At 49.7% G+C, this 6,992-nt stretch overlaps 2 non-coding genes across 2 annotated transcripts; one reads left to right on the plus strand and one right to left on the minus strand.

Annotated features, from left to right (window-relative positions):
• The first annotated feature begins 333 nt into the window (after window positions 1–333).
• LOC122383513 lies at window positions 334–450 on the plus strand. The gene has a single exon (XR_006256849.1). It is a non-coding gene; the product is annotated as a U5 spliceosomal RNA (small nuclear RNA).
• Window positions 451–1,538: 1,088 nt separating this feature from the next.
• Window positions 1,539–1,705, minus strand: LOC122383516. The gene has a single exon (XR_006256852.1). It is a non-coding gene; the product is annotated as a U1 spliceosomal RNA (small nuclear RNA).
• Window positions 1,706–6,992: the final 5,287 nt, after the last annotated feature.

Consider the following 6,992-nt stretch of genomic DNA (forward strand, 5'->3'; position numbering starts at 1 on the left):
CTAGAACCAGCGCTGTGGCCATATGAGCCCGAGTGGGCAGGTTCGTGTGTGTGAGCGGCAGGTATGGTAAGCTGCAGTGAAGTCTACACCCGTTAGGTGGGGTAAAATGAGGGGCTCAAATTTCGGGAGAAATATGGTGCTTTGTTGACAGGGGAATGTACGAATTTCTAAGTGAATAGATCTACTGAAGGGTTTGGGTCCCATTCGATAATATTACAATGTACTTTTTGCTACAGACAATAGAAATTCAGCTGTACTAGCCACTATCGACCTGAAACTAACTATGGAAACATCACTAGTACATGATATAGTCTGAAAATTCGCCGGCAGAACCATCTCTGGTTTCCCTTCAAAACGTACAAATCTTTCGCCTTTTACTAAAGATTTCCGTGGAGGGGAACACTCAAATGAGTATTCACCGAATTTCTTACGGCCACCACAATGGTGGCTTACTAATACAATATCAGATGGGTACGAATGGTTAATGAACGATTCTAGGTACTTGTATAATTCCAAAATATCTTGCGTCGTGAGGTTAACGTTGCCAGGATTAAGATATTGCGCGTTTTTCCAAACCCCACATCTGTTCTCCTGCGAATGTCCGATAAGCTGGATAGAAAATTTCAAAAACGGTAGGTTTGAACTCGGTTTTTCTGAAGGCAGGTTAGGTCAATCAGTGTCTTGGCAGGTCAGGCAATGACAAAAGAAGCTTACGGACACACATTTGATCAGGATCGGATGATTGTACGCTTTTTAAAATGGATCTTTCGTGCTTCCCGGAAATTACTGAAGAACTGATGTGGGGTTTGGAAAAAACGCGTCGATATGCCAAAGGTTTTTGTTGTTACAGATACCTACATACAAACACACATGCTGGGCGGGCTTGCCCCAGCGGGGCACTCCCGTGACCCGTCCCACCCAAGATTCCTTTACTACCCGTCACAATGGAACTGCGGCGCAAAGTGGTCGGTAGTCCGCACAGGTATTGTCCAAACTATCACAACTTTTAGGGCAAATTTGATGATCGTGATTATACTAAAGCAATGTCTATTAACATATAGATGCCCTGTGGGTTAGTAGCAACGATAAATGAAAACACAGGTTGTGTCTAAAGCGGCACTGCTTGTATATAGGCTGCTATATAAGATGTATATATATAGTTCATCTCGTGATCATCAGTTTCCACTGCATGTCTATGTAGACCTGAAGATCTTAGAAACCAACGAGAAAAAGACGATTCGCTCTAGTCCGCCTGCCTTCGGAATGCAGTAAGTTCACAGATTATGAACTTCTCCGGAAATAGAAAAACGAGAATCGCCAGTGCGGCAGGGTGCTACGGAACAGCACATCCATAGGTCTCCGGACCGCATCGGGTCTCCATCTGAATACATAAATGCCTTCATGAATCACGAACCCATCTGAATATGCCGATGTCTGACCTGTCTCTAAGCTTCGTGAACGAACGATTCCCTCTTCAAGTAACCGCTTGTCCACTCAATTCTTAACCCACTTTCGCACCTCGCTTTTGATTGCTTAAAAAGGGTTGGAGCGCGAACGCAACCTACCCCGCTAACAAAAATTTTACTCCCGAGTTATCCACATTTGGGATAATCGCAAGGGTCAACCCAACCGAAGTGCAATGGAAGGGCCTCGCCCTGGGGGAACCGCCTTCATGATCACGGTATCCCCTGAGCCAGGTAAGTATGAGTTTTGCCGCAGAGTTTTCCGTATATATCCCATTGTCACTGATGAGTACCTTTTTCCAAGTAGACAAGCATTGGCAAGCCTGAAGCTCATACAGGATACTATCAGCGCAAGCTGCATTGGTATATTTTTCAAATATCCTGCCTTCTAATGGCCATGTGCATTATAGATTTGTCATAAGTCACTTAGCAAATTTCCGTAGAATAAGAGAGCATAGACTTTGTACCCTACAACACGCCCTCTATGAGGCGTAACGGAAGCTAAGCTTCAGTGTAAGTCCAAGGCCAACAGCCTGAGAAATCCAGGATCCAAGATCATAAGTCCTAACACCACATATAGGTCCAGTTAGCTCGCTAACTTTACCTTAACTATTGCAATTATCGACTTATTTCAAGCTACTTAAGTCAACAGTCACCACAAGCATGACTCCTTTAGATAGTATATCTACTAGCAGCGAGCTCTAGCGGGCTACACCACCGCCATCTATAAGACGTTGGTGGGGTATCGATTGGCAGCGGATTAGCGAGCAACACCACTGCCGCCTAGTGGTGGTTTGTGAAACTCGCCACCTATCCAGAGAATCATATTGCACGAGTTTGTTTTGTTTGTTTTGTTGGGCTTGGGTTAGGCCTTTTCGGTCCATTAAGACCATTGCAGAGCCGGGAGGATAATGGGAATTAGGGGGAGACATTGGTCTGGGCAAGCACCCTAGAGAGTCGCCGGGGCTCCGGCTGAGGCCTGAGCCCATCAAATTAGACAGGCCGACCAGTCCCTGACCCCAATGTATGCACTCATTGCACCCGGCTACGGGTGTGCTCCCTTGGAGCCATAGGTGTAGCAACGTATCTCTTTGGTGAATGATACCTTTCACCAAAGTTTTAGATTGGTGAAGGATCCTTCACCAATGTTGAGCAATGCATGTGAGGGTCTTCACCAATGCTTAGAACGACTGGGTTCGACTGAGTTTGTCCAAAGCGTGCTGCCTGTGTCCAATCAAATTCCGAATTGGGTATTGTAGGACAAAATCGGAATTCCGAAGGTCCAAGTTCCGATTAGCACCACTAGTGTGCTAGTGGAAGCGTTTCAGTCAGTTTTGTGTTTGCTTTGCACCAGTGGCGGATCCAAGGGGGGGTCACATGGGTCATGGCCCCCCCCCTTGAGGCCCGGGGGCCCAAATACCTGCCAGGGGCACCACCGGCCTATCAGGGGTATCACAGTCCTGACAGGGGCACCACAGGACCGCCAGGGGCACCACAGGCCTAGCAGGGACACCACGGGCCTGGTGCCCCTGGGCCCTGACAGGACTGTAACGCCCCTGACAAGCCTGAAGTGTCCCCGGCAGGCACGTGGTGCCCCTGACAGGCCTGAGGCGCCCCTGCAAGGCCGGTGGTGCCCCTGGCAGGCCTGTGGTGTCCATGGCAGGCCTGTGGTGCCCTTGCTAGGTCTCTGGTGCCCCTGACAGGCTTGTAATGCCCCTGGAAGGACTGTGGTGCCCCTGGGCCCTGACAAGCCTGAGGTGCCCCTGACAGGCCAGTGGTGCCCTTGCTAGGCCTGTGGTGCCCCTGGCAGGCCTCTGGTGCCCCTGACAGGCTTGCGGTGCCCTTGGAAGGGCTGTGATGTCCCTGGGCCCTGACAAGCCTGAGGTGCCCCTGACAGGCCCGTGGTGCCCTTGTTAGGCCTGTGGTGCCCCTGGCAGGCCTCTGGTGCCCTTGCTAGGCCGCTGGTACCCCTGCGCCCGGAGAGGACTGGTGCCCCTGAGAAGTCTGAAGTGCCCCTCGGCAGGCCCGTGGTGCCCCTGACAGGCCCAAGGTGCCCCTGCGAGGCCGGTGGTGCCCCTGGCAGGTCTGTGGTGCCCCTGGCAGGTCTGTGGCGCCCCTGGCAGACCTGTGTTGACTGGTGCCCCTGCTAGGTCGCTGGTGCCCCTCACAGACCTGTGGTGCCCCTGGGCCTTGACAAGCCTGAGATGCCTGGCTATGACAGGCTCGTGGTGCCCCTGATAGACCAGTGGTGCCCTTGCTAGGCCTGTGTAGTGCCCCTGGCAGGCCTCTGGTGCCCCTGCTACCCCTGCGCCCGGAGAGGACTATGGTGCCCCTGAAAAGCCTGAAGTGCCTCTCGACAGGCCCGTGGTGCCCCTGGGCCCTGACAGGCCTAAGTTACCCCTGCGAGGTCGGTGGTGCTCCTGGCAGGCCTCTGGTGCCCCTGGCAGGTCTGTGGTGCCCCTGGCAGGCCTGTGTTGACTGGTGCCCCTGCTAGGCCGCTGGTGCCCCTCACAGACCTGCGGTGCCCCTGGAAGGGCTGTGGTGCCCCTGCCCCTAGGGGTGCTCATGGGTCCAACAGGCCCGTTGTGCCCCTGACAGGCCTGTCGTGTGTACTTGCTAGAACTGTGGTGCTCCTGCTTCCTGGCAGGCCTGTGGTGCCCCTGGCGGGCCTGTGGCGCCCCTACAAGGCCGTAGGTGCCCCTGACAGGTTTGTGGTGTCCCTGGAAGGACTTTGGTGCCCCTGACAAGCCTGAAGTGTCAAGGACAGACCCTTTAGACGCCAGGGTCAAGTTCGTCGGACTGACAACGATTTGCTTACCTGATAACGTTCCTGGTAAGTACTCACTACTCAGCGTCCACAACATATATACAATTACACATAGCACATTCATATATACTTGCTTACAATTGGTAAATGTGGTTGTGGCTAAGAGTTAAGATACTGACTAAAAATAAAAAATAAAAAGAAAAAAAACTGAAAATGGGGGCACCACCAAAATGAAGTGGACGAAATCCGTTGAGTTTTTAATTTTGGGTATAGGTAGGGGCACCACTTCGATTCATGACCCTCCCCTTGGAGTTTTCCTGGATCCGCCCCTGCTTTGCACACACGAGTGACGAGACTCATAATGTTACCGGCTGATTTTCGTATTTCTTTCACTATAACATTGCTTGTAGTCCGTACATTTTTAAGTTGCAATGATATATTGACGCGAATCGAGCATTAGCAGCGGTAAGCAGCGCAACGCAAAGACGTAACCGTCCGGCGCCGGCAGTGAAAATCGGCCTGCACCGCCCGCGTCGCCACTCCGGAGGGATTTTTGACTGTACACCCCTGTTACTAAAAAAGAGGTTGCACACCGATTTACTCATTGCTTTCATGGCAAGATGCAGAATTCAATTTTAGGCATGTACTGTACTGAAAATTTGACGTTAACCCGCGACCTGGTGGGGGGGGGGCTATTTTTTGCCCCTCCCCTCCAGACTTTTCGATATATCTCCAGAACCGCTGCGCCAATCGTTACCAAACTTTCAGTACCCTCCCGGACATCAATTTTACACATTGTGACCAAATATTTTTCCAAAGGCTATGATAGGTTGGCCGGAAATGACGTCAGAGTGACGTCATATTCTGCCGTTTTCGACCCAAAAAAGGGTTTCGCGGGAAGAGCTATCAGGCCTATAGCTTTGCAAATGCAGAAAAAATGATAAAGATATAAAAGCTGTAGAATTGACAGGGCTACAAAACTGCTATCTCGGATTTTTGAAATGTTTGGATTTTGACCCCCAAAAATAAAAAAAAAATTTGGATCAAAAAGTGTTTTGAATTTCGCAAAAATCAGAATATATGTGATAGTCCTTACCATCTTCCATCCACATACCAAATTTGAGATTGATAAGTCCTTTTTTGGCGAAGTTATAGCGAAAAAAACTGTTCAAAATTGATGACGTCAAATTTTCAAACTCAATTTTTAGCAATTCTAGACCCCGTAGCGCAAAACAAAGACCACCAATAGACTCCCCGTGACGAGCTGCATCGAATAAATACCCATTTTATGCAAAACTATCAACTTTAAAATTTGACCTTTTTTGGCCTGACCTTGACCTGACCATGACCTGAACTTCACCAGAAAGTGACCTAAGCCGTACCTGATAGTCTTATAACCAACACCATTGAGTTGAAAATGAAAAATTGGCCATAAAACATGCATCACACAACCTCAGTAAAGCTGGGCTCATGTGACCTGACCTGTGACCCTTGGTGACCTGACCTGTGACCTGACCTGGTACTGTCAGTGACCTCTAATAACAACATATCTACTAGGCAACTGACGCCCTATCGCTGATTCTCACCAAAATGCGTTTTCCTCGGTGTTATAGCGCATTCCCTAGAATATGACCCGTGAACGGTGAAACATTTCATCTTTGACCTGACCTGTGACGTCATCGGTGACCCCGAGGTCAATGAAATTTGGTTTCCTTCGACAAATTTGACAGGCCTTTCGAACACCGTTTGAATTTTGTGAATTTTGCGGATCCGTCCAGTAGTTTCGGAGATACGAGGGGGCAAAAAATAGCCCCCCCCCCTCCAGGTCGCGTTATAAACAGACCCCACCAGGGCGCGGGTTAATTAGATGATAATGGCGTGAGATATTTGCGAGAAAAAAAACAGGAGGGGTTGGCAAAATTCGCCCCGCCCCCCTCCACTTCGGCAAGGTCCTGTACTTTCTCAGAAGGGTCAGGTGACATCCTTCACTAATAACCGAAGGTTTGTTGTCAATAGTTAAAACACTATTCTTTAGAATTGTGTTTTTCTATTGAAAAACAAATCTGAGTTCCCTGACAATTTGGCAAAAGCTGCCTGAGATCAGTACAACTTGATGCTCTTGAAAACGGCTGCTCCAAAAATTCTGATTTTTTTCAGGATTTCTAGTGGGCCAGGTGATCTACGTTCTGGTATGGGTCTCCCCTCCGCGGACCATCTGGTGCACGTGCCACGTGACTTTGAAAATTCCCGTGTTAAGCCAATGGGCAAAATGAAAAAATGCGTTCCACGGCAGATTGCTCGAAAACGATCCAAACGACCCCCCATTTTCTTCCATGCAGATCAACCACCATTCGGTGTACTACCCATGGGTATGTCGCAAAGTGGCCGGAAAAGTCCAGAACCACGTGCCACGTGCCGTTGAAAATGACCCTGCACACCGGAAATTGGGACTTTGGGTCATTTCGGCGCACCCATGATGCATACTATGGCGTGGGTGACCAAACAATGGGTGTCATCCGGTCGGCAACTGTTTAAGGTGTCGTCCAGGCAGTGGGCCAAAGTGGTAGCTTCAAACTTTTGGGATCCACCATTCTGGGGATTCTTTTTGACAATATACTTGCGTTTCTTAGCGCAATGTTCATTCCACCCAGCCGGTCGTCAATGCGTTAGGTGACCCAAATGACGATTGACCTGAAGGAAGTTGGGGGCGAGGAACACGCACGTGCCATCCGTTTTTTAATCGGGCGCTTTCATCTAGGAGA

Source organism: Amphibalanus amphitrite, unplaced genomic scaffold (genome assembly GCF_019059575.1).
Source record: "Amphibalanus amphitrite isolate SeventyFive unplaced genomic scaffold, NRLGWU_Aamphi_draft 000165F_arrow, whole genome shotgun sequence".
In the NCBI taxonomy this organism is placed as follows: Eukaryota; Metazoa; Arthropoda; class Thecostraca; order Balanomorpha; family Balanidae; genus Amphibalanus; species Amphibalanus amphitrite.